A 25,745-nucleotide genomic window follows, 5' to 3' on the forward strand; every position below is an offset into this window, starting at 1 on the left:
ACTCCCCAAAGCCTTTCCACTATCTACAAGGCACAAGTCAGGAGCGTGATGGAATACTCTCCACATTGCCTGGATAAGTGCAGCTCCAATAACACTCAAGAAGCTCGACACCATCCAGGACAAAGCAACCCGCTTGATTGGAACCCCATCCACCACCCTAAACATTCACTCCCTTCACCACCGGTGGCTGCAGTGTGTACCATCCACAGGATGCACTGCAGCACCTCGCCAAGGCTTCTTCGACAACACCTCCCAAACCTGCGACCTCTACCGCCTAGAAGGACAAGAGCAGCAGGCACATGGGAACAACACCACCTGCACGTTCCCCTCCAAATCACACACCATCCAGACTTGGAAATATATCGCCGTTCCTTCATCGTTGCTGTGTCAAAATCCTGGAACTCCCTTCCTAACAGTACTGTGGGCGAACCTTCACCACACGGACTGCAGTGGTTCAAGCAGGCCGCTCACCACCACCTTCTCGAGGGCAATTAGGGATGGGCAATAAATGCCGGCCTCGCCAGCATTAAAAAAAAAACGTTGATCTAAAAAGATCTGTTTGTGTTACAGCTAATCTGTAAGCTTCACTGTTTGTCTGTGTGAAGAAACCAAAATGCAGAACGATAAATCTTTCAGTGGCGCGGTTTTCCCAATTCTTTCAAAGCAAGCAAGAAATCGTTTCATATCCTGTTTTAACGAAGTGCGTTCTACAAGGATAATCGGTTACAATTGTGGCAAATTTATTGCAAATAATTAATTTTTTGAAAGTATTTCAATAATAAGTAGAAAATCAGTTTCCTAAAATGTTGATCTCGCATATTGGTCCCAAAGGATTTATTTTTGTGAGTACACAATATTATTTACTCAATTGATTTGGCCCAGAACAGAAAAAGTACACAATTGTTCCCTCACATCCATAGAGTATGGATTTTTTTCATGTAGATGAGATAGCCCAACCAAAGCCACTTTACCATGTGCCACGTGCAATTTTAAAATTAATTCTTCAGCTAGGAGTGAAATCACTATCTCTTTCTCAAGAGCAACTAAGGATGGGCAATAAATGCCAGCGATGCCTACACCCTGAGAATGAATTTTTAAAGAAATAACCCTGATAATGTCTTTACTATCACTGCCCCTTAGTACTCTTGAGTGTCAACAGTCAAAACCACACTGATGCTACACAATGGATCCAAAAAAATGTACAATCCAAAACAAACACCAAACATAGCTGAAGGTCTGTGTCAGGACTCACCTGGCGGTTCTACCAAAAATGTCTTCGGTTTCATGAGTTTCTGTTCTATCTGTTACAAGGAGTTGGAAGTGGGCCACATAGAAACCGAAATTGGCATGCGGCTCTTGTAAGAGCAACGGTAGCAGTCTCAACAGTTGTTGATTGCCTGTAATGCAAAGAACTCAAGGCAAACCGAAAACCAAGCAGTAACAGGTACATGGATGGTTGAATGCTTTCTTCATTGCTACTATCTGGCAGGAAAGAGGATGGGCAGGTTAACAGTCATTCCACCCAAATGTGGTGCATTTCAGTTAGGTTTCGATTGATAGTATTTGCAAAGCTGCCGCAAGTAGACTAAGCTTTGATTGCTCCATATCATGTTTTTAGACTGATGCTGCTGCTGCTACTCTGCATCAGTATCGCCCATCCTGAATTACATTGTTGTGATATACTCTTAGGGTATGTGGAAGATGTTTGAATGAAGGAAGTCAGATTTGCTACCTTGTAAAGTTTTATTCTTTGAACGGGTCAATCTCCTCAGATGATTCAGGGATGTTGTTTTGAAGACCAGGGACAAGTAGTTAATTTCAGGTCAATTTAATTACTGCAATGGCACAGCTCCTGAGTTTTATATGTTGTGGGAGTAGGAGGCTTCGTGTGGCTCTGTCCATGTATCTGCATGCTAAGTATGTGATTTCCCCAGAGCCAATCAAGCCAGCTTTATTCTTACATGTTTAGAGAATGTATGTCATTTGAAGAATGACGATCCTCCAAGATAGGCCCACTCTGTCTTTTGCCACAGTGTCCTTTGCTTGTGGAATAAACATGGTACTCATTAGTTGCAGATGAAGTAACCTCAATTTGTACCTTGAAGGTGGCTCAGACACTATTGGGTACACTTTACACCATTCACAGCTAGTTTTTTGACAAATGTATTCAGCATAATCTTTCCCTGCCACAATATGTATAATATTCAGAGTAGTGTATTATTGGGTCAATTTGCTTTTTACAAAATGATCCAATCCAAATGAAAAGTTGTGAAAGAGATGGGTAACTGTGTTGGGTAACTGTTACTGCTGTTGAAACTGCAGTATTTTGTATCAGGTACTGGCAGACTTCCAAGGAATGATAGCATTTGCCTGCATATTGTTGAATTTTTTTCAGCAATGTCTGCCTTTTTCATTATGAAGTGTAGGAGCTGCTAGTTGCTTCAATTTATCTACCGCTGTCAGCTCATCCGGAGCTCCATGATCTCTCTGAACCTTTTAAGTATTGAATCTTCTATAAGTTGGAGTATGTGAGAGAATAGAGCAGATATCTAACAAATTGTTTACATCCATGTGACTCATTCTGATATCTGGTCTGTATGTTTGAAGATATTGCTTCCTTGTCATGCTCAGACCTTAGTGTCCTTTTTTATATTTTGCAGAATTCCCAGCTGCATGAAGTGCTTACCTCAGAATTTGAGGTTCAGACTGAGTTATATTCTATTCAGATTTTAAATCTAAAAATCCATTAGTAATATCATTTCTCCACTGCCAAATATTATACATTTACGTAGAATTAATAGGGTCTTTGTCACCTTAAGTAGACAAGTGACTGCATTTAATCCTCTGGCCATATGAGCCTAGATTTTTCCATGGGGGCACAATCCTTGTTGGAATTTAATGGGGCTGGACTTCCACCTGCCTATCAGGAGCATCAAGTTTTGGTCTCGTGTTTTTTTTCATATTCGTTCACGGGATGTGGGCGTCGCTGGCAAGGCCGGCATTTATAGACCATCCCTAATTGCCCTTGAGAAGGTGGTGGTGAGCCGCCTTCTTGAACCGCTGCAGTCCGTGTGGTGAAGGTTCTCCCACAGTGCTGTTAGGAAGGGAGTTCCAGGATTTTGACCCAGCGACAATGAAGGAACGGCGATATATTTCCAAGTCGCGATGGCGTGTGACTTGGAGGGGAACATGCAGGTGGTGTTGTTCCCATGCGCCTGCTGCCCTTGTCCTTCTAGGTGGTAGAGGTCGCGGGTTTGGGAGGTGCTGTCGAAGAAGCCTTGGCGAGTTGCTGCAGTGCATCCTGTGGATGGTGCACACTGCAGCCACAGTGCGCCGGTGGTGAAGGGAGTGAATGTTTAGGGTGGTGGATGGGGTGCCAATCAAGCGGGCTGCTTTATCTTGGATGGTGTCGAGCTTCTTGAGTGTTGTTGGAGCTGCACTCATCCAGGCAAGTGGAGAGTATTCCATCACACTCCTGACTTGTGCCTTGTAGATGGTGGAAAGGCTTTGGGGAGTCAGGAGGTGAGTCACTCGCCGCAGAATACCCAGCCTCTGACCTGCTCTCGTAGCCACAGTATTTATATGGCTGGTCCAGTTAAGTTTCTGGTCAATGGTGACCCCCAGGATGTTGATGGTGGGGGATTCGGCGATGGTAATGCCGTTGAATGTCAAGGGGCGGTGGTTAGACTCTCTCTTGTTGGAGATGGTCATTGCCTGGCACTTATCTGGCGTGAATGTTACTTGCCACTTATGAGCCCAAGCCTGGATGTTGTCCAGGTCTTGCTGCATGTGGGCTCGGACTGCTTCATTATCTGAGGGGTTGCGAATGGAACTGAACACTGTGCAGTCATCAGCGAACATCCCCATTTCTGACCTTATGATGGAGGGAAGGTCATTGATGAAGCAGCTGAAGATGGTTGGGCCTCGGACACTGCCCTGAGGAACTCCTGCAGCAATGTCCTGGGGCTGAGATGCTTGACCTCCAACAACTACTACCATCTTCCTTTGTGCTAGGTATGACTCCAGCCACTGGAGAGTTTTCCCCCTGATTCCCATTGACTTCAATTTTACTAGGGCTCCTTGGTGCCACACTCGGTCAAATGCTGCCTTGATGTCAAGGGCAGTCACTCTCACCTCACCTCTGGAATTCAGCTCTTTTGTCCATGTTTGGACCAAGGCTGTAATGAGGTCTGGAGCCGAGTGGTCCTGGCGGAACCCAAACTGAGCATCGGTGAGCAGGTTATTGGTGAGTAAGTGCCGCTTGATAGCACTGTCGACGACACCTTCCATCACTTTGCTGATGATTGAGAGTAGACTGATGGGGCGGTAATTGGCCGGATTGGATTTGTCCTGCTTTTTGTGGACAGGACATACCTGGGCAATTTTCCACATTGTCGGGTGGATGCCAGTGTTGTAGCTGTACTGGAACAGCTTGGCTAGAGGCGCAGCTAGTTCTGGAGCACAAGTCTTCAGCACTACAGCTGGGATGTTGTCGGGACCCATAGCCTTTGCTGTATCCAGTGCACTCAGCTGTTTCTTGATATCACGTGGAGTGAATCGAATTGGCTGAAGACTGGCTTCCGTGATGGTGGGGATATCGGGAGGAGGCTGAGATGGATTATCCACTCGGCACTTCTGGCTGAAGATGGTTGCAAATGCTTCAGCCTTGTCTTTTGCACTCACGTGCTGGACTCCGCCATCATTGAGAATGGGGATGTTTGCAGAGCCTCCTCCTCCCGTTAGTTGTTTAATTGTCCACCACCATTCACGACTGGATGTGGCAGGACTGCAGAGCTTTGATCTGATCCGTTGGTTGTGGAATCGCTTAGCTCTGTCTATAGCATGTTGCTTCCGCTGTTTAGCATGCATGTAGTCCTGAGTTGTAGCTTCACCAGGTTGGCACCTCATTTTTAGGTACGCCTGGTGCTGCTCCTGGCATGCTCTTCTACACTCCTGATTGAACCAGGGTTGATCCCCTGGCTTGTTGGTAATGGTAGAGTGAGGAATATGCCGGGCCATGAGGTTACAGATTGTGCTGGAATACAATTGTGCTGCTGCTGATGGCCCACAGCGCCTCATGGATGCCCAGTTTTGAGCTGCTAGATCTGTTCTGAATCTATCCCATTTAGCACGGTGGTAGTGCCACACAACACGTTGGATGGTGTCCTCAGTGCGAAGACGGGATTTCATCTCCACGAGGACTGTGCGGTGGTCACTCCTACCAATACTGTCATGGACAGATGCATTTGCGACAGGTAGATTGGTGAGGACGAGGTCAAGTAAGTTTTTCCCTCGTGTTGGTTCGCTCACCACCTGCCGCAGGCCCAGTCTAGCAGCTATGTCCTTCAGGACTCGGCCAGCTCGGTCAGTAGTGGTGCTGCCGAGCCACTCTTGGTGATTGACATTGAAGTCCCCCACCCAGAGTACATTTTGTGCCCTTGCTACCCTCAGTGCTTCCTCCAAGTGCTGTTCAACATGGAGGAGGACTGATTCATCAGCTGAGGGAGGACGGTAGGTGGTAATCAGCAGGAGGTTTCCTTGCCCATGTTTGACCTGATGCCATGAGGTCCAGAGTCAATGTTGAGGACTCCCAGGGCCACACCCTCCTGACTGTATATCACTGTACCGCCACCTCTGGTGGGTCTGTCCTGCCGGTGGGACAGGACATACCCAGGGATGGTGATGGAAGAGTCTGGGACGTTGGCTGAGAGATATGATTCTGTGAGTATGGCTATGTCAGGCTGTTGCTTGACTCGTCTGTGGGACAGCTCTCCCAATTTTGGCACAAGTCCCCAGATGTTAGTAAGGAGGACCTTGCAGGGTCGACTGGGCTTGGTGTTTTGCCGTTGTCGTGTCCGGTGCCTCGTGGTCCGATGCCGGGTGGTCCGTCCGGTTTTATTCTTATTATGACTTTTCGTAGCGAGATTTTACAACTGAGTGGCTTGCTGGGCCATTTCAGAGGGCAATTAAGAATCAACCACATTGCTGTGGGTCTGGAGTCACATATAGGCCAGACCAGGTAAGGGCGGCAGGCTTCCTTCCCTGAAGGACATTAGTGAACCAGATGGGTTTTTACGACAATCCGGTCGTTTCGTGGCCATCATTACTGATACTAGTATTTTAATTCCAGATTTTTTAATTTATTTAATTAATTTAATTAATTAATTGAATTTAAATTCGCCAGCTGCCTTGGCGGGATTTGAACTCATGACTCTGGATTTTAGTCCAGGCCTCTGGATTACTAGCCCAGTAACATAACCACTATGCTACCGGATCATATTGACCAGTGTGCCACAGACGGTGCACATTGGAGCACCGGTTAATAACATTGCTGTCCACAATGAAGCATCTGGCAGCTGTCGTAACGTCTGCAGCAAAGGCCCTAATGGAATCCGTGCTTCATGCATTGATACTCAAACGGCTGCCCAAGAGGCCTTGGGGGGTTCCCCCGATTAGAGAGGGATTTTGATTCTAGTTTGGACTGGCTTGGTGACTGATTGCGATTGCAGACAAGCATTACACAGAGTTTCATTGATCTCATTAGTGCCATTTGGTCTTCTTTCCCACTGATTAATGACCGTACAGAGCCAATGCCCAGTACTACTGGCCTGGCAGGAAGGTGCACAAATTTTGGTGTCCTCTCTTAGAATAGCAGCACATGTATGCCCTTCTGATAGTCCCCTCTATTGCCGGCTGAGGTTGTAGAAAGGTGGCAGTGTCAGTTGCTTGTGCAGCAGCACGAGAACTACACCTGCAGCAGTTCCATTCCAGGTCTTCGCTCCTGTGAAATGAGAGCCTCCTGGGTCCCAAGAGGCTCCTTCTGATGCACAGCAGTCAGCCACTCCTGCCACTTAGGTAGCAGTTAGGAGCAGTGCAAGATTAGATTTAAGAGTGCACATATTAGTGCTGGCACCAAGGAGAAGCACTAAGTTACACTCATCAGGGTTTTGAATAAATTATGAGAGCATTGAACTGCAAAGTCAATTTTTGGCTACATTTGGAGCTGGCTTTGATAAGATGGTATGAATCGGTGGTTTGTAACTGGATGTGTGCAGGGAAGGGTCTGTAGATGGTGTATTTGTGGTGGGAAGGAGAAAGGGACGGCAGTTCATACACTGTGGTACTTGAGAATATCTCTTTTATTGGATGGCATGAATGTGTCTTACAGCTGGCTGTTTGTCCTCCTTCCTAAGATGAAGTTGTGCAGTGTGCAGCACACCTTCATAATACTTGAGACCCTCGCCGGACGACTGCAGAGCACCCCAGGTCGTTCCAGGTGCCTGAAACATGCCTTAAGATATGCATATGGTGTTTTCAGGGTTCTTGTAGTGCTACTCAGGGTTCCAGCTGAGTAGCACTACAACTACACCACTTAGTTGTAGTGCTACTCAGCTGGAACCCTGGGAAAGGCAAACTGATGTGTTTTGATATCTCTCCCCTTCCAGGTCAAATAATCCATATTGTGCCATGTGGCAGTAGAGCAGTGGAAAAGGCTCTGGGGAGCAGATTTCTATATTTTTTTTATGGGCAGCACCAGTATAGGTGACAACAGAATGGGTAGGGGAGAGGTTTTAGGGACCATTGGAAACTTCTCAGCAGCTTTCAAATTGAAGGAGCTGGGGTTAGCAGGAATGGTGGCACTAGAAAAATATAGTTTAAGGCAGCAGAGTGGAGGGAAAAGGCTGAGGCAGCTTTCAGGAAGCACGGAGAAACTCTGCAGCAGATTTCAAATCAAAGGACTTGGGGCCAGCTGCAACGTGGAATGGGTGGCCATGGGAGATAGCAGAGTCAGTGGGAGGCTATTGAAGGTGATGGGGTCGAGAGCTTGCAGTAGCAGGAAAATAAAACTGACCTGAAGGCCCAGCTTTGGCAGGTAAAGTACAGCCAAATGCATTTTAAACTCTCGGGAGCACAAGCTCAGGATACCCAAACTGGCAGCTGGACTTGGGTGACTTGCGCCACAGTACCATCAGTGGTGGGAGAACTGATTAGCAGGTGTTAGTGTCACCGATTAAAAGTAATAGAAGCAGGTGTTCCTGTTAGACTTTAAACATTACCAGTGTCACAAAAAACATTATTAAATCATGACAAACAGGAAATCTCAAGAAATTTATTATTATTATAATGTCTTATCACATTGTTAAAATGTCTTAAGGCACTTCGTACAGTGTCTTGGTTTTGGAGTACAGCGACTGTTAGGTAGGCAAATGCCTAGAACATCCAACAAACAGCAATGAAATGAATGACTCGTTAATCTGTTCTTTGGTAGTATTGGTTGAAGGAGAAATGTGGGCCAGAACATTGGGCAAATTCACTATTGTTCTTCGAGTGATGTTCTAGGATCTTTAATATCCACTTGAACTGGCAGTTTGGTTCTTGATTTCCATCTGATGCAATAATGGATTATTTGACTTCATGTTGTGCCTTTGTTTAAGAAGGGCGGCAGGGAAAAGCCTGGGAACTACAGACCGGTGAGCCTGATATCTGTAGTGGGTAAGTTGTTAGAGGGTATTCTGAGAGACACGATCTACAGGCATTTGGAGAGGCAGGGACTGATTAGGAACAGTCAGCATGGTTTTGTGAGTGGAAAATCATGTCTCACGAATTTGATTGAGTTTTTTGAAGGGGTAACCAAGAAGATAGATGAGGGCTGTGCAGTAGACGTGGTCTACATGGACTTTAGCAAAGCCTTTGACAAGGTACCGCATGGTAGGTTGTTAAATAAGGTTAAATCTCACGGGATCCAAGGTGAGGTAGCCAATTGGATACAAAATTGGATTGACGACAGAAGACAGAGGGTGGTTGTGGAGGGTTGTTTTTCAAACTGGAGGCCTGTGACCAGCGGTGTGCCTCAGGGATCGGTGCTGGGTCCGCTGTTATTTGTTATTTATATTAATGATTTGGATGAGAATTTAGGAGGCATGGTTAGTAAGTTTGCAGATGACACCAAGATTGGTGGCATTGTGGACAGTGAAGAAGGTTATCTAGGATTGCAACGGGATCTTGATAAATTGGGCCAGTGGGCCGATGAATGGCAGATGGAGTTTAATTTAGATAAATGTGAGGTGATGCAATTTGGTAGATCGAATCGGGCCAGGACCTACTCCGTTAATGGTAGGGCGTTGGGGAGAGTTATAGAACAAAGAGATCTAGGAGTACAGGTTCCTTGAAAGTGGAGTCACAGGTGGATTGGGTGGTGAAGAAGGCATTCGGCATGCTTGGTTTCATTGGTCAGAACATTGAATACAGGAGTTGGGATGTCTTGTTGAAGTTGTACAAGACATTAGTAAGGCCACACTTGGAATACTGTGTACAGTTCTGGTCACGCTATTATAGAAAGGATATTATTAAACTAGAAAGAGTGCAGAAAAGATTTACTAGGATGCTACCGGGACTTGATGGTTTGACTTATAGGGAGAGGTTGGATAGACTGAGACTTTTTCCCCTGGAGAGTAGGAGGTTTAGGGGTGATCTTATAGAAGTCTATAAAATAATGAGGGGCATAGATAAGGTAGATAGTCAAAATCTTTTCCCAAAGGTAGGGGAGTCTATAACGAGGGGGCATAGATTTAAGGTGAGAGGGGAGAGATACAAAAGGGTCCAGAGGGGCAATTTTTTCACTCAAAGGGTGGTGAGTGTCTGGAACGAGCTGCCAGAGGCAGTAGTAGAGGCGGGTACAATTTTGTCTTTTAAAAAGCATTTGGACAGTTACATGGGTAAGATGGGTATAGAGGGATATGGGCCAAGTGCAGGCAATTGGGACAAGCTTAGTGGTATAAACTGGGCGACATGGACATGTTGGGCCAAAGGGCCTGTTTCCATGTTGTAAACTTCTATGATTCTATGATTCATTCTTCATGTTCAGTGGCCATGATGCATATGTACTTGTTATGGAGTCCTATGGGCATTTTATTTCTCTCTTGAGGTGAAGTGCTTTGTTACTGTGCTGCTGTCAAAATAAGATTCGTCAATGGTGTAGATTGCAAGAGCAAGAGCTGAGAGCAAAAATACTCAAACAAATATATTTTGTTACTAAATTTCAGAATAAAACTGGACTGCATACAACAAAATAGATACAGACCAAGAGGTTAAAATATATTTATCTGTAAAATTTGTGTCATTTCCCCAATCCAAAACAAGCATGTTGCATTAATATCTCTTGCTGTCACTTTTTATCTTTGCCTTTATAAGAAATTGAACCACACTAATGAGTTCAAGTAATATGTATTGTCTCTTCTGGTTGACAGATTCTAGCATTGATTTCTCCCTGTTCTCTCATCTGACAGTTCCAGTAGAGCCACCAGTACTACTTTCTCCCCAACTGTTCACTTTTGGTTTCCTGTTCACCTGCATACAGTACTGACTCCATTTTCCATATTTGAGCAATTTTGGCTCTTCCACCACTGTGATCAAATTGCTCCAAATTGGCCCTTTCTGTAGGCCTGAAGCTACCCAGTGATTGTGGGAACCTGCTTTGTTTCCTGCTTACATAAGATGACTCTCTTGGCTGCCAGTATCTTGACTGCCAGTATCTTGACTGCTGCCATCCTTTTATTGTGCTGAATGTTCAATAATCTCCTTAAACCTTTCAGTAACTATATTTTTGGGCTTACCCTGAGCCAAAATGCTCACTATTAATGCATATTAGTCCATTTATAAAAATGCAAAATTAAAAGATTTAAGTGTGATTATCGATCATCATTTGAAGCTTCCAGTAGATTTTTAGCTCTTGTGAATAAAATTGATGAATGACTATGATGCATCTCAAGGGCATTTGATTGTCAGAACAAGTTATTCTAATCTTGTTTGGATCATCGCTGAGCTGGATAAATATCCTATTGGGTCTATGACTGTAGGTTATATGATAATTTAGACTTAGCTGGCCAAACACTCTGTAGGTTGCAATGGCTTCTGAGCTGGTTGGGGGAGAAGGGATGAATGTCATCTGTAGCGAGGTGGGCAGGGTTGAAATGGTGAGAATTTGGAGAAGTGTAGCTATATGATATTTTGGAGATTTATTCACTACTTTGGGACTTGGTGGTGGGGGGGAGGGTGGTGTATTTATTACAAAAGCTTCCTCCCCGCACCCCTCCCCCCCACTTAGTTGGTTGGAGTCTGTAGATTCTGTACATGGTCTTAGAAGTTTTTGATGTGCCGAATGGCCATTTCTCATTCATTCTTTGTTTAATGTTGGCATCAAGCACTTCCAGATCTGGCATAGTACAGACATTTGCCCTGACAATGTGTCTTAACCCCAATCTTGTAAGGGCACTCTTTACTACATCAGCCTGACATTTTTATTCCCACACCAGACATTCTATTGGCCACTCAAGCGTCAAACTGTCAATTTAAAAATAATAATAACTTCTACCTTTTCATGACACTTGGAAAATTCTCCAATGACTAAATACTTAATGAACTAATTTTGAAATGTATTGATTAATTATGTAGCCAAAACCAACAGCAATTTTATGCAAGCCAAGATCCCACAGGTGATAATGAGATGAATGAGCAGTTAATCTATTTTTGGGAGGCAGTGATTGAAGAAGAAATGTTGGCTCGGACCGCATGAGAATATCTTCAACAGGAGAGTATCCAACGGAATAGAGTGGACCCCGGATTTAACATCTTACCCAAAGGATGGCACCTCCAATAATGCTGCACTTAATACAGTGCGATGCTGAATTATGCAGAGATTAGTGCTGTGAATTTATGTCCACTAAGAATTGCATTTAGGCAGCTGACGTAGGACCCTGAAATAGAAGAGATTTTCATCCTTTCACTTTGCTGGATTTCAGCCAAGATTCCAGAGGTGAATTAGTTGTGTGTTAATGCACTGAATCTGCATTTCTATAACATAATTCAAATTCATCTAAAGATTGACAGACCTACCAACCCGTGTGATTTTAATGTCTTACATCACTTGGTTCTTTGTCCCTCTTTTGACTTCATCATGAAGATGATGTCTGTAGAATTTTTTTTTGCTCCTTAGGTATGTGGCCAAAAGGTGTAAATCACAGAAATGATATTAAATTAACTCCAGTTACTGTAATAAATAATGTGGAGATGCCGGTGATGGACTGGGGTTGACAATTGTAAACAATTTTACAACACCAAGTTATAGTCCAGCAATTTTATTTTAAATTCACAAGCTTTCGGAGATTTTCTCCTTCCTCAGGCAAATGTTTGCCTGAGGAAGGAGAAAATCTCCGAAAGCTTGTGAATTTAAAATAAAATTGCTGGACTATAACTTGGTGTTGTAAAATTGTTTACAATTGTAATAAATAAGTTACTTATTTTATAACATTGAATTTCTCCTTGGAAATATAGCATTAATTTCCACCCTAATTTAGTTAAGTTTCAAGTAAAAACTGAAATTTTTCCAAGAAATATAAGGAAAAAGGGAAATTAACAATCTTATATTTTCAGCATCTTTCCACCTCCATCAAACCAGTGCAGTGTTTTTCATGCAGGTTTTGTCCTGTGCAGTTGCTTTACAACTTTGCAATTCACAGTTTTATTTAACATGTCACTGTTTGGCATTTAGTGTGGTGTGGAAACCTGTCACCGTACTTAACAATGTCCAAACTAAATTACTGAAAACTTAAGCAGATTTTTCTTTTGCCTGTTATGGAATGCGCACGCACTCCCCATAGGAACATAACCAGAGATTCTAGGTGCAGGTTTGCAAAAACCAAGGCTTAGGAGTCTTCCAAGTGTATATCGAGCCACTGTCAGAGTTCAACCAATTAAAACTTCACAGAGCGCATCCATTCAGGAACACCCTACCCATTTAGAGCATTGGTTTGCAGAATCCCAGTCCTGCCTTCCAGTTCTACCTCTCCAGATCGCAACAATGAGCCAGACTGGCTGGTCAATCATCACAGTGCCCTGAAGTGCTGCAGATCTGCCTTACTCAAGTATAGGGTTACAGAGTTTTCCACAGAGGATCACCTTCGTTCTAATCATCAGACATGTCATGTTGACCCAAGGAGGCTAGTTGCTAGTTGGTCATTAGACAACGAATGAGCATGAATTTAAGCATGTACCAAGACGTTCTTCTGAATAGTATGGCGAGCAACGCAACTCAATATAAATTGTCTTTTATACACACTTCCAGAGCTAACCCAAGATTATCCTTATTCTTTCCCTTTCTTCTTTCACCCAAAAAAGAGGGAAAATGCACATTTCTTATCCTGCTAAATACCTGTATGTTTGTTCAGCAATAAAGCCAACAAATGAAGATTCATAGAATCTTAGAAAGGTTACAGCACAGAAGGAGGCCATTCCACCCGCCGAGTCAGCGCCGGCTCTATGCAAGAGCAATCCAGCCAGTCCATTCTCCCGCCCTATCCCCGTAGCCTTGCAAATTTTTTCCTTTCAAGTACTTATCCAGTTCTCTTTTGAAGGCCATAATTGAATCTCCCTCCACCACCTCCTCGGGCAGTGCATTCCAGATCCTAACCACTCGCTGTGTAAAAAAAAGTTTTTCCTCATGTCACCTTTGGTTCTTTTGCCAATCACCTTAAATCTATGTCCTCTGGTTCTTCACCCTTCTGCCAATGGGAACAGTTTCTCTCTATCTACTCTGTCTAGACCCTTCATGATTTTGAATACCTCTATCAATTCTCCTTGCAACCTTCTCTGTTCCAAGGAGAACAACCCCAGCTTCTCCAGTCTATCCATGAAATTAAAGTCCCTCATCCCTGGAATCATCCTAGTAAATCTCTTCTGTGCCCTTTCTAAGGCCTTCACATCTTTCCTGAAGTGCGGTGCCCAGAACTGGACACAATACTCCAGTTGTGGCCGAACCAGTGTTTTATAAAGGTTCATCATGACTTCCATACTTTCGTACTCTATGTCTCTATTTTAAAGCCCAGGATTCCGTATGCTTTTTTAACCGTTTTCTCAACCTGCCCTGCCACCTCCAATGATTTGTGCACATATACCCCCAGAGCTCTCTGTACCTGTACCCGTTTTAGAGTTGTGCCCTTTAGTTTATATTGCCTCTCATCGTTCTTCCTACCAAAATGTATCCCTTCGCATTTTTCTGGGTTAAATTTCATCTGCCACATGTCCTTCCATGCCACCAGTCTGTCTATATCCTCTTGAAGTCTATCACTATCCTCCTCACTCATTACTACCCTTCCAAGTTTTGTAGAATCTGCAGATTTTTAAATTGTGCCCTGTACCCCCAAGTCCAAGTCATTAATATATATCAAGAAAAGCAGCGGTCCCAGCACTGACCCCTGGGAGAACACCAGTGTACCCTCCAGTCTGAAAAACAACCATTCACCGCTACTCTCTGTTTCCTGTCACTTAGCCAATTCAGTATTCATGTTGCTACTGCCCCCTTTTATTCCATGAACTGCAATCTTGATGATAAGCCTACCATGCGGCACCTTATCAAACGCCTTCTGAAAGGCCATATACATCACGTCAGCTGCATTGCCCTCATCTACCCTCTCTGTTAGCTCATCAGAAAACTCTTGTCAGGTTAGTTAAACACGATTTGCCTTTAACAAATCCGTGCTGGCTTTCCCATATCAATCCACCCTCGTCCAAGTGACTGTCAATTCTGTCCTGGATTATCATTTCTAAGTTTCTTCACCACTGAGATTAAACTGACTGGCCTATAATTGCTGGGTTTATCCTTACACGCTTTTTTGAACAAGGGTGTAACATTTGCAATTTTCCAGTCCTCTGGACTTTTTCAAGGTAAACTGTGTAGTTATCCAATGTTTTGCTTATTGAATATTTCAGTTGTAAAAAACATAGGAGGAATTATATTCCAGGTATTCCAAACCTGCTCCTTAGAATTTCAAAGCGGTGCAGAGTATTTGTCACCATTCAATTCCTGGATGTCTTTATTATTGCAGCTGGTACTGAGTTATCAGATGTGATACCCTTTTGGTTGATATGTCTGACTCTTAGAAAGCAAATAGTGCGCTTATGTTCTTTGAATGGGTTTTCAATCTATTACCAGAATAACATATCGAATAGTTACGGTCAGATTGGGACCCGGAATCACTTTAAAATCTAATCTGTGATTTGCAATGTATTGAAGGAGGGAAGGAGCCACATTCAACAGAAGCAATCTTGGCAGGTTTTATGACAGTGTTTGGATTTGCTGCACTGTAATATGTAGTAGGGTTGCTGCAGAACTGCTAGTTAAATCCTGTTGGTAGAACAGGATGTGGAGATTGCGCAGTAGTGTTGGAAGCTGAACAATCAGAGACAGTTGGAGTTTGTAGCTCTATATTGGGATTTTCACACCTCCATGGTTCTAAATCAGGCATGAATGTGGTGCGAAAATCCTAGCATAGCAAGAGCATATTAAAAGGAGGCTGTCACTGTGTAATCTTTGTCAGAATATCGTCAACAGTCAAAATCATTTCACAGTACTTGCGAGGGAGAAAAAACAGCTTTTCCTAGGGCAGTATGCACCCTTGGGATTTGATCGTGCTCCTGGGATCGAACCTTGCACCAGTTGCCAGCCTGTCACCTGTGGACGTGCATTGATGCTAGAAGAAGCAAAAAGACCGCTGCAGTTGTGAGGTGAGCAGGGTGAATGTATTACTGGAAAGATGACAAGTCGGATTCAGCTGCCAATAAAAATTGAACAATATTAACATGTGTTAAGTGTAGAGCATTGCCTAGTTTATCCAAAAGTATTAACAAATAAATGCCTGGTTTAACCTGATACTTAACCATCTTGGTGCTTTGCTTTTCAATGCTCTGCCAAGAATATTAAAAACAGGAAATGCCAAAAATATACAGCAGGCCATCAGCATCTGAATGAGAAAACATAGGTTCAGGTGTAGATCCTTCCTGAGTGTCCTTCTTTTCACTTTTCAGATCTTGACGGACATATTTTCAGCCTTTTCTATTTTTGTTTCAGGTCTGCAGTGTTTATCTGTATGAAGCTGTTTCACTAAGACTGCATTACTGAAATTCAATACGAAGAATACTGTAATAAAACTGACTTTCTGTAAAGTAACCTGTTTGTGCAGTAACCTAGAATATTCAGCCTACCACATCAATGTGTTCCAGTACTAATTGCAGAGAATCTCGGAATGGGTCTTTTCATCACTTCGCTCCTGTAGAATAAAGTGTCAAGGATCCTGTGTTGCAGCTGTCAGTAAGAACATAAGATTTCCATCAGTTATGCAGGAAGATTGGCAGGACCTTTTGGTACATACCTAACTGACAATTCATGCATATTGGATTGGGCAGATATATTCTTATAATGAACTGAAGCTGTTGCATTTGTGACTTTCAAATTAAAATCATTTCTCACAGTCAGATGGGTTCACTAGCATTAACCAGCACAATTTGGTGAAATGAAACTAATGTGTGAAAGTGCGTCCGATTAGCTGGTTGATGCAATGACACTAGTTATATGAACAGATATTAATTGTATTTATTATGTGTTGAACTCTAACCACAGTATTTATGGACTGTAGCTAACCTGAATTTTATTGTTAATAGCCACAATTCTAATCCCCCACTGACTCTTGTCACTTCAGGCTGGCTTTAATTTATTGCTTAGCTGCAATAAAATTTAAGCCCCAATTTTACCCCTGCCACCCCTGTGCGCCTGACAAGATAGGGTTCTGTGAGAGGTCAAATTGGCGGTACCGTGCTACTCGGCGACTTCGTGCTGCATTCGTGCCTCGTGCCATTTTAACAGGCATGTTTTGGACAGCGTCTGGTGCCCTCGCCCAGGCAGGCGAGGACCTCATTGATCTAATTGAGATGCAATAGTCAGAGTCTGAAAACACCATTCAGAGTGTGTTATTTAACGCGACTGGCACACAATGCCGGTTCCAGCAATGCTGGAAGCTGGTATAAGAAGGCTCCAGGGGCAGACGAGGTCCAGGTAAGTAAATATTTTCAATTTTTTGAGGGTTTCCTTGAGGAGCAGGAGTGCTTCCCCTGGTCGTACAAGGAATCTTTGGTCCTCCCCCTTTCTTTCCTGCATCCGTGATCAGCTTGGAGCCTCCGCACCATTCTTCATGTGTCGAGGACTGTCTCCTTGGGTCCCCAACAGCAGTCTGTTGGGGACCCAAGATTTGGGCATGGACTATGGTAATCAGGCCCGGGAGTTAAAATGGCCCTGGCCGCATGTCAGCATGTTGCAAGTCTGCCAATTGCCCTGCCACCCCCACGCTGAACTCTCACCCGAGTTGAAATCGGGGCTTCAGTTTGTCTTTGTAAAGCACAGACTTTTCATACTCTGATCGTGTAAGGCCAGTAGCTGGATTTTAGAATGTTAAGTCTTAAACTTTCTGCTGAGACATTTAACTTTTTTGTTCTATGGCGATTGCATTTTGACATGACAATGTGATTGCTTGGACTTTTCAATAAATATATTGAACAGTTCATAATTCATGCAGTGCTATTTGTTAATAAGTTTCTGATTTCTAATTGCTACAGACTTCTTTTTCCATGAATTATGCAGGTAGCAAATACACTGAATAACACTGAATAAATGACAAAATGTACAGCACAAAAGCAGGCCATTTGGCCCAACAGGTCTTTGCCGGTGTTATGCTCCACACGAGCCTCCTCCCTCCTTACTTCATCTAACCCTATCGGCACATCCTTCTATTCCTTTCTCTGTCATGTGTTTATCTAACTCCCCCTTAAATGCAATTATGTTAGTCGCCGAAACGACTCCTTGTGGTAGCGAGTTCCACATTCTAACCACTCTCTGGGTAAAGAAATTTCTCCTGAATTCCCTATCGAATTTATTAGTGACCATCTTATATTTCTGGCCCTCAGTCCTGGTCTCCCCTGCAAGTGCAAAAATCTTCTCTACGTCTACCCTATCAAACCCTTTCATAATGTTGAAGACTTCTATCAAGTCAGCCCTCAGTCTTTGTTCTGGAGAAAAGAGCCCCAGCCTGCTCAATCTTTCCCGATATGTATAACCTCTCAGTTCTGGTATCTTCCTAGTAAATCTTTTTTACACCTTCTCTAGTGCTTCCATATCCATTTTATAATATGGAGACCAGAACTGTTACATACGAACATACGAATTAAGAGCAGGAGTGTAGGCCATTCGGCCCCTTGAGCCTGCTCTGCCATTTGATAAGATCATGGCTGATCTGATTGCGACCTCAACCCTACTTTCCCATCTACCCACTATAACCTTTGACTCCCTTGTTAATCAGGAATCTATCTAACTCAGCCTTAAAAATATTCAATGACCCTGCCTCCACTGCTCTCTGGGGAAGGGAGTTCCACAGTCTCACTACCCTCTGAGAGAAAAAAATTCTCTTCACCTTCATCTTAAATGGGAGACACCTTGTTTTTAAACTGTGACCCCTAGTTCTAGTCTCTCCCACAAGGGGAAACATCCCCTCAGCATCTACCCCTTCTAGTCCCCTCAGGATCTTATATGTTTCAATAAGATCACCTCTCATTTTCTAAACTGCACTGTATACAGGCCCAATTTGTCCAACCTTTCCTCATAAGATAACCCCCTCATCCCAGGAATCAGTCGAGTGAACCTTCTCTGAACCGCCCCCAAAGCAATTATGTCCTTTCTTAAATAAGGAGACCAAAACTGCACACAGTATTCTAGATGTGGTCTCACTAATGCCCTGTACAACTGTAGCAAAACATCTTTTATATTCCATTCCCCTTGCAATAAATGACAACATTCCATTTGCTTTCCTAATCACTTGCTGTACCTGCATACTAACTTTTTGTGATTCATGTACTAGACACCCAGATCCCTTTCTACCTCAGAGTTCTGAAATCTCTCCCCATTTAAATAATATATTGCTTTTCTATTCCTCCTGCCAAAGTGGACAAGTTCACATTTTCCCGCATTATACTCCATCTGCCAAATTTTTGCCCATTAACTCAACCTATCTATATCCCTTTGCAGACTCCTTATGTCCTCTTCACAACTTACTTTCCTACCTACCTTTGCATCATCAGCAAATTTAGCAACCATACATTCGGTCCCTTTATCCAAGTCATTGATATAGATTGTAAATAGTTGAGGCCCAAGCACTGATCCCTGTGGCACTCCACTCGTTGCATCTTGCCAACCTGAAAATGACCCATTTATACCTACTCTCTGTTTCCTGTTAGCTAACCAATCCTTTATCCATGCTAATATGTTACCCCCTACACCATGAGCTCTTATTTTGTGTAATAGCCTTTGATGTGGCACCTTGTCAAAAGCCTTCTGGAAATCCGAGTAGAACACATCCACAGGATCCCCTTTATCCACGTTGCTTGTTACTTCCTCAAAGAACTCTAATAAATTAGTCAAACACGATTTCCCTTTCACAAAGCCGTGTTGACTCTGCCTGATTGCACTGAGATTTTCTAAGTGGCTTGCTATAACCTCCTTAATAATAGATTCTCGCATTTTCCCTATGACAGATATTAAGTTAGCTGGCCTGTAGTTTCCTGCTTTCTGTCTCCCTCCTTTTTTGAATAGAGAAGTTACATTTACTATTTTCCAATCTGATGGAACCCTTCCAGAATCTAAGGAATTTTGGAAAATTAATACCAATGCATCTACTATCTCTGCAGCCACTTCTTTTAAGACCCTCGGATGAAATTCGTCAGGACCTGAGGACTTGTCAGCTTTTAGTTCTAATATTTTTTTCAGAACCCTTTCCCTGGTGATTGTAAATGTTTTAAGTTCCTCCCTCCCTTTCACCTCTTGATTCACAATTATTTCTGGCATGTTATTTGTATCCTCTACAGTGAAGACGGATGCAAAATATCTGTTCAATTCATCCGCCATTTCCTCATTCTCCATTATTAATTCCCCAGACTCTCTCTCTAGAGGACCAACGCTCACTTTACTTACTCTTTTTTTCCTTTTTAAATACCTGTAGAAACTCTTACTATCTGTTTTTATACTTCGAGCTAGCTTTCTCTCGTACTCTTAACGGTACTCCAAGTGTGGTCCAATCAAGGTTCTACACAAATTTAACATAACTGCCCTGCTTTTCAATTCTATCCCTCTAGAAATGAACCTTAGTGCTTGGTTTGCTTTTTTTATGGCCTTATTAACCTGCGTCGTTACTTTTAGTGATTTGTGTATCTGTACCCCTAGATCCCAGTGCTCCTCTACCCCATTTAGACTCTTATTATCCAAGCAGTATGTGGCCTCCTTATTCTTCCTATCAAGATGTAGAACCTCATAATTATCTATGTTGAAATTCGTTTGCCAATTACGTGCCCATTCTGCAAGTTTATTAATGTCTTCCTGCATTTTGTCGTAGACCTCCTTGTGTCGTCAACAAATTTTGAAATTATACTTTTGATTCCCGAGTCCAAATCATTTATGTAAATTGTGAGCAACAGTGGTCCCAGCACCGATTCTTGTGGAACACTACTTTCCCACCTTTTGCCAGTCTGAGTAACTATCTTTAACCCCATCTCTCTGTTTTCTGTTTTGTAGCCAGCTTGCTATCCATTCTGCTACTTGTCCCCTGACTCCACATGCTCTGACCTTAGACATGACTCTACTATGTGGTACCTTATCAAAGGCCTTTTGAAAATCCAAATATATTACATCTATTGCATTACTCTTGTCTACTCTTTCCGTTACTTCGAAGAATTCAATAAGGTTGGTCAAGCATGACCTTCCCTTTTGAAATCCGTGCTGACTTTTGTATTATATTTTTGGTTTCTACATGTTTTTCTATTATAGCTTTGAGTAAAGATTCCATTATCTTTCCTTCCACTGATGTTAAGCTAATTAGTCTGTAGTTCCCTGGACTGGTTCTATCTCCCTTTTTAAATATAGGAATCACATTTGCAGTCTGCCAGTCCTCTGGCACTATTCACTTTTCTAATTAATTTTTATATATATACATACATGTAATAGTGCTTCTGCTATCGCTTCCCTAACTAATTTTAATATGCACGGATGCAATCAGTCCGGACCAGGGGTTTTATTCTCTCTAAGTTTGATTAGTTTATCAATTATCTCCCCCCTTTTTATCTTAAATGTCTTCAAATCGTTTTTGATCTCTTGTTCTAATGTCATGCCCACCATGATAGTCTCCCTGATAAATATTGAGGCAAAGTAATTATTTAATATTTCTGTCCTTTCGCTGTCATTACCTGTGCGTTTATCGTGTGCATCCCTTAATGGCCCTATCCCTACCCTGATTTTCCCTTTGTTATTTATATGCCTGTGGAATACTTTACTGCTTCTTTTTATATTCCTTGATAATTTAATTTTGTAGTTTCTTTGCCTTCCTGATTGTTTTTTTTACTTCTTTGCTAACCTTTTCATATTCCCTACTGTCATCTTCTCCTTTGTTATCTATTTACTTAGTGTGTGCCTTTTTATTTTAAGTTTCAGTTTTGCCCTTATTTCTTTGTTCATCCATGGTGTATAATTACTGTCTAGTTTGTTCTTTCTTTATAGTGGGATATATTTCTCCTGGACTCTGTTGATCAGCATTTTAAATGTTTCCCACTTCTGTTATATTTCTTTGTTTATCAGTAAATTTTTCCATTTTATTTTCCCTAGTTTCATTCTCATTCCCTGAAAATCAGCTTTTTTCCAATTTATTACTTTGGTCTTTGTGTTATGCCCTTCTCAATCTTTATCTTAAACCTTATTATGTTGTGATTGTTATTGCCTCGATGTTCCCCTATGCTTACTTCTCTTATCTGTTTTGGTTCATTTCCCATTACTAGATCCAGCAATGCTTCCTCTTGTGTTGGGCTTTTTACATACTGGGTAAGAAGGCAGTCCTGCAAACTTGGTAAAAGCCCCATTCCCTGTACCGTTGTACCTACCTCTTGCCAGTTTATTTGGGGATAGTTAAAATCTCCTATGATTATTATTCTATGTTGTTTACTCATTTCACATATTTGCTCACATATTTCTTTCTCCACCTCTTTTCCACTATTAGCTGGTCTGCAGTATATCCCTATTGTGGAGATGCCGGTGATGGACTGGGGTTAACAATTGTAAACAATTTTACAACACCAAGTTATAGTCCAACGATTTTATTTTTAATCCCACAAGCTTTCGGGGGCTTTCCCCTTCCTCAGGCAGTGCTTTTATTTCAATCCATATGGATTCTGTTTCTATCCTTCTGTTAGCTATGTCCCTTTTTTCTATTGCCATTATGTTATCTCTAATTAGTACAGCCAGTCCACCCCCCCCCCCCCCCACCCCCTACTACTTCCTTCCCTATCCTTTCCGATATGTTATAGCCTGCAATATTTAGTTGCTGGTCCTGTTCTTCATGTAGCCATGTTTCAGTTATTCCTACGACATCTGGTTCCTCGTTACGGATTATTGCCTCCAGTTCCCCCATTTTATTTTGGGCACTCTATATGTTGCTGTACAGGCAGTTTAATTCATCTTTAATTGTTGTTCTTTTTACCTTATTTTTAACCGTGCTTTTATACTTCTGTTTTATAACTGTATTTGTTTCTTGACCGCTTATGTTATCTGTATTCCTTACTCTGGTCTGACCTTTACACTCATCTCCTGTTTTTTTTAAATCTTTTAGCTTTTGTTATTGCTACCAAATCCCTTTTTCCCCATCTTGCTAGTTTAAAGCCTTATGTACCGCTCTATTTATCCTTTCCGCTAGGACTCTGGTCCATTCCAATTCAGGTGGAGCCTGTCCCTGCAGGATAGCTCCTTCCTGTCCCAGTTCTGGTGCCAGTGTCCCATGAAATGGAACCCCTCCACTCTTTCAGATCCGCATTCAACTTTCTGATCTACCTATCTCTATGCCAATTAGCATGTGGCTCGGGTAGTAATCCTGAGATTACCATCCATAAGGTCTTGCTTTTTAATTTAGTTCCTAGCTTCTGATACTCCCTTAGCAGGACCACTTCCTTTTCGGCACCAATGACATATGGAAGAACATGGACCACGGCAACTGGATCCTTCTCCTCCCTTTCCAAGTTCCTCTCCAGTTGCTCCAAGATGTCCTTTACCCTTGCACCAGGTAGGCAACACACCCTCTTGGAATCTTGGTTGCGACTGCAGAGGGCGCTATCTATCCCCATGATTATAGAATCCCCGATGACTACAACATTTCTATTCTGATCCCCCCCACCCCTTGGACTGCCTCATGCTCCATGGTGCCATGGTTAGCATTATGGGCATCCTTCCTGCAGCCTAATCCTTAACCTCACAGGTATCAAGGACCTTGTGACTTTTGGATAGGACCAGTGTCTTGGGACCTACTTCTCTACTTCCCCCTCCCTATGTGTCAGAGTGTCTCTAACTCGCACTGCAGCTCAAACACTCTGAGCCGGATTCTCAAGCCAGAAATATTTACTGCAGATGTGGCAGTCTCGCTGTCCAAAAGCTCCCACCTTTACAGATCCAACAGACAGCCTGTACTGGCATTTCTAATTTTTATTTATTTAATCAATAGTTTATTTCTAGGACTATTAGATTCACTTGAGATGGAGATTATATTTAGTAAATGGAGATCTAGATTTTTATTTTGTAAATGGTGTCAGCCGTGGCTTAGTTGGTGTCACTCTCACCTCTGAGTCAAAAGGTCAGAAATTCAAGACCCACACCAGGCACTTGAGCACAAAATCTAGGCTGATGTTCCAGTGCAGTACTGAGGGAGTGCTGCACTGTCGGAGATGCCGTCTTTCAGATGGGACATTAAACCGAGGCCCCGTCTGTCTCTCAGGTGGATGTAAAAGATCCCAAGACACTCTTTCGAAGACGAGCAGTCTAATTTTCCCCGGTGTCGTAGCCAATATTTATCTCACAACCAACACCACTAAAACAGTTTATCTGGTCATTATCACATTGCTTGTTTGTGGGACCTTGCTGTGCGCAAATTAGCTGCCGCATTTCCTATATTACAACAGTGACTGCACTTCAAAAGTACTTCATTGTCTGTAAAGCGCTTTGGGATGACCTAGGGTTGTGCAAGGCGCTATATAAATGCAAGTCTTTCTATCTTTAATGGAGATCTAGATTATATTTAGTAAATTAGCCGATGCTTTATTCATATGCCTCCTGATTTTCTGGTTTTATTTTTCCCTGAGTTTAGGTTAGAAGATCGGATAAAACCAACTGCAAGGAAATAGCTATGTTTTTCATTGCAATAATGAAACGGAATTGATCTGTAGTAATTTCTGTCTGAGATAAATCTGTCAGCATAATTCTTATTCATTTCCTCCTCTCCCTTCCCTCTACTGTAATGGCAGCTGGACTTCATTCAGCCTTGAGTGGGAGGCTGGAATGATCTGTAGCTTACCAGCTTGATCAGAGAGCTTTGGGTTTAGTCAGCAAAACAATTTTGGAAACAACAGGTAAAAATACTTCAAATAATAAACATTTACAGCTGTCTTGACAAAGTAAAATGAGTGGAAATACATTATTAGCTGCATCCTCACTACCCCCTCCTTTTTACACCATAACTGTAACATTGAAACTTCGACATTTTCAGGTTTTATCAGGTTTAATTTTGGGATTGATCATTTGGGTGACAATTATCAGGTTGAACCCTGAAATCAGAAGACTCATTTATTCCCCATTTATATGAAGCTGCTAACTTTGTTGAAGCTAAGTCTGCATGTTGCTTGGAGTGAGTAAGTGAACAAGATTTGACTCCAGTGGTTGGATGTTTGAATCCCAATACTACCTGCTACATGCATTCTCCTGTTTGGTTAAGCCGTTGCCTGTTACTCTGGGTGGGTGGGAAAACTTTCCTTGCCCTCCCTTTCCTTTTCACCGTGCTCAATGTTAATCAGATAATTTTAAAGTGGGATTGATGGTAGTTATGGAACAGTCTGTGGCTTGGACCATTTCGGCCTCTCAGTTACCTCTGTGGTTTTTGAGGAGGGATGAAATAAAAATGTACACTTTTTGTTGATGGATGTACTCCAGAGTTGGTCAGGAATGGATACAAATCAAGCAGAAGTATAGCACTGAATCAGAAAACTTTATTTGAGGATGGTGATGAAAGAAGTACTAATATTTAAGTGCAAGGGCTTCATGGAGTCTACCCACTCCTTGTGTTCCAACTCCAAATCTTTGTGTTTAACTTGTTAGGATTTTAATTTTTTTAAATTTCACTTCTCTAATTTTTCATTTTCTCTATTATATTTTTCCTTTTTGCCCTTTAATTTGGACTACTGAATTTTTGGCTATATTGTTTCTCCTTTTCAAAATATTTCCCATTTACTGTTCGTTTATTATTTTGCCATTCCACAAAGTGGCATAATTTTTTCCACAAAAAGTGTCCCTGATTCCTCAGAGGGTAAATGCATTGACTAATGTAGTGCTGCGTCATACAGTTCCCTAATCCATGTTGAGTAAGCTTATCTCAGTTATAGATGGTTATGGATGCTACAGATGGCCTCAGGAAACAGCAGCCAGGCCCTGGACTTGGAAAGCAGTGGTGCATGGCTTTTGACAAATAGCTTTGCCGACTGGTATAGCTGTGTGGGAGCTGTAGCAGCAATTGGTACAAGCACCTTTTGACTTCAAAAGTATTTTTGAGGGACAGTTGGAGAAACTGCTGAAATGTTCTAAGAAAAACAGTGAAACGTGTGCTACTACAAGGTGGCTATGAAAAGTAGACGCCCTTTAATATACTCACTCAACAGACAAACTATGCGAAAGCTCAGCTCAACAGCAACCATTTTGTGACACTTCCTGTGATTACCTTACAGGATCTCACTCTTTCATGTAATATTTATGCCATAGACTACTGCTGGGGTCCATTTCACAGACCCAGGTTGCCTTAGGC

At 42.5% G+C, this 25,745-nt stretch overlaps 1 protein-coding gene across 2 annotated transcripts in view; it reads left to right on the top strand.

Annotated features, from left to right (window-relative positions):
- The window catches only part of tanc2a (tetratricopeptide repeat, ankyrin repeat and coiled-coil containing 2a), an 826,495-nt gene that overhangs the window by 451,549 nt on the left and 349,201 nt on the right, over positions 1 to 25,745 (top strand). The window lies entirely within an intron of this gene.

The sequence above is a fragment of the Heptranchias perlo genome, chromosome 30 (genome assembly GCF_035084215.1).
Source record: "Heptranchias perlo isolate sHepPer1 chromosome 30, sHepPer1.hap1, whole genome shotgun sequence".
NCBI lineage: Eukaryota > Metazoa > Chordata > Chondrichthyes > Hexanchiformes > Hexanchidae > Heptranchias > Heptranchias perlo.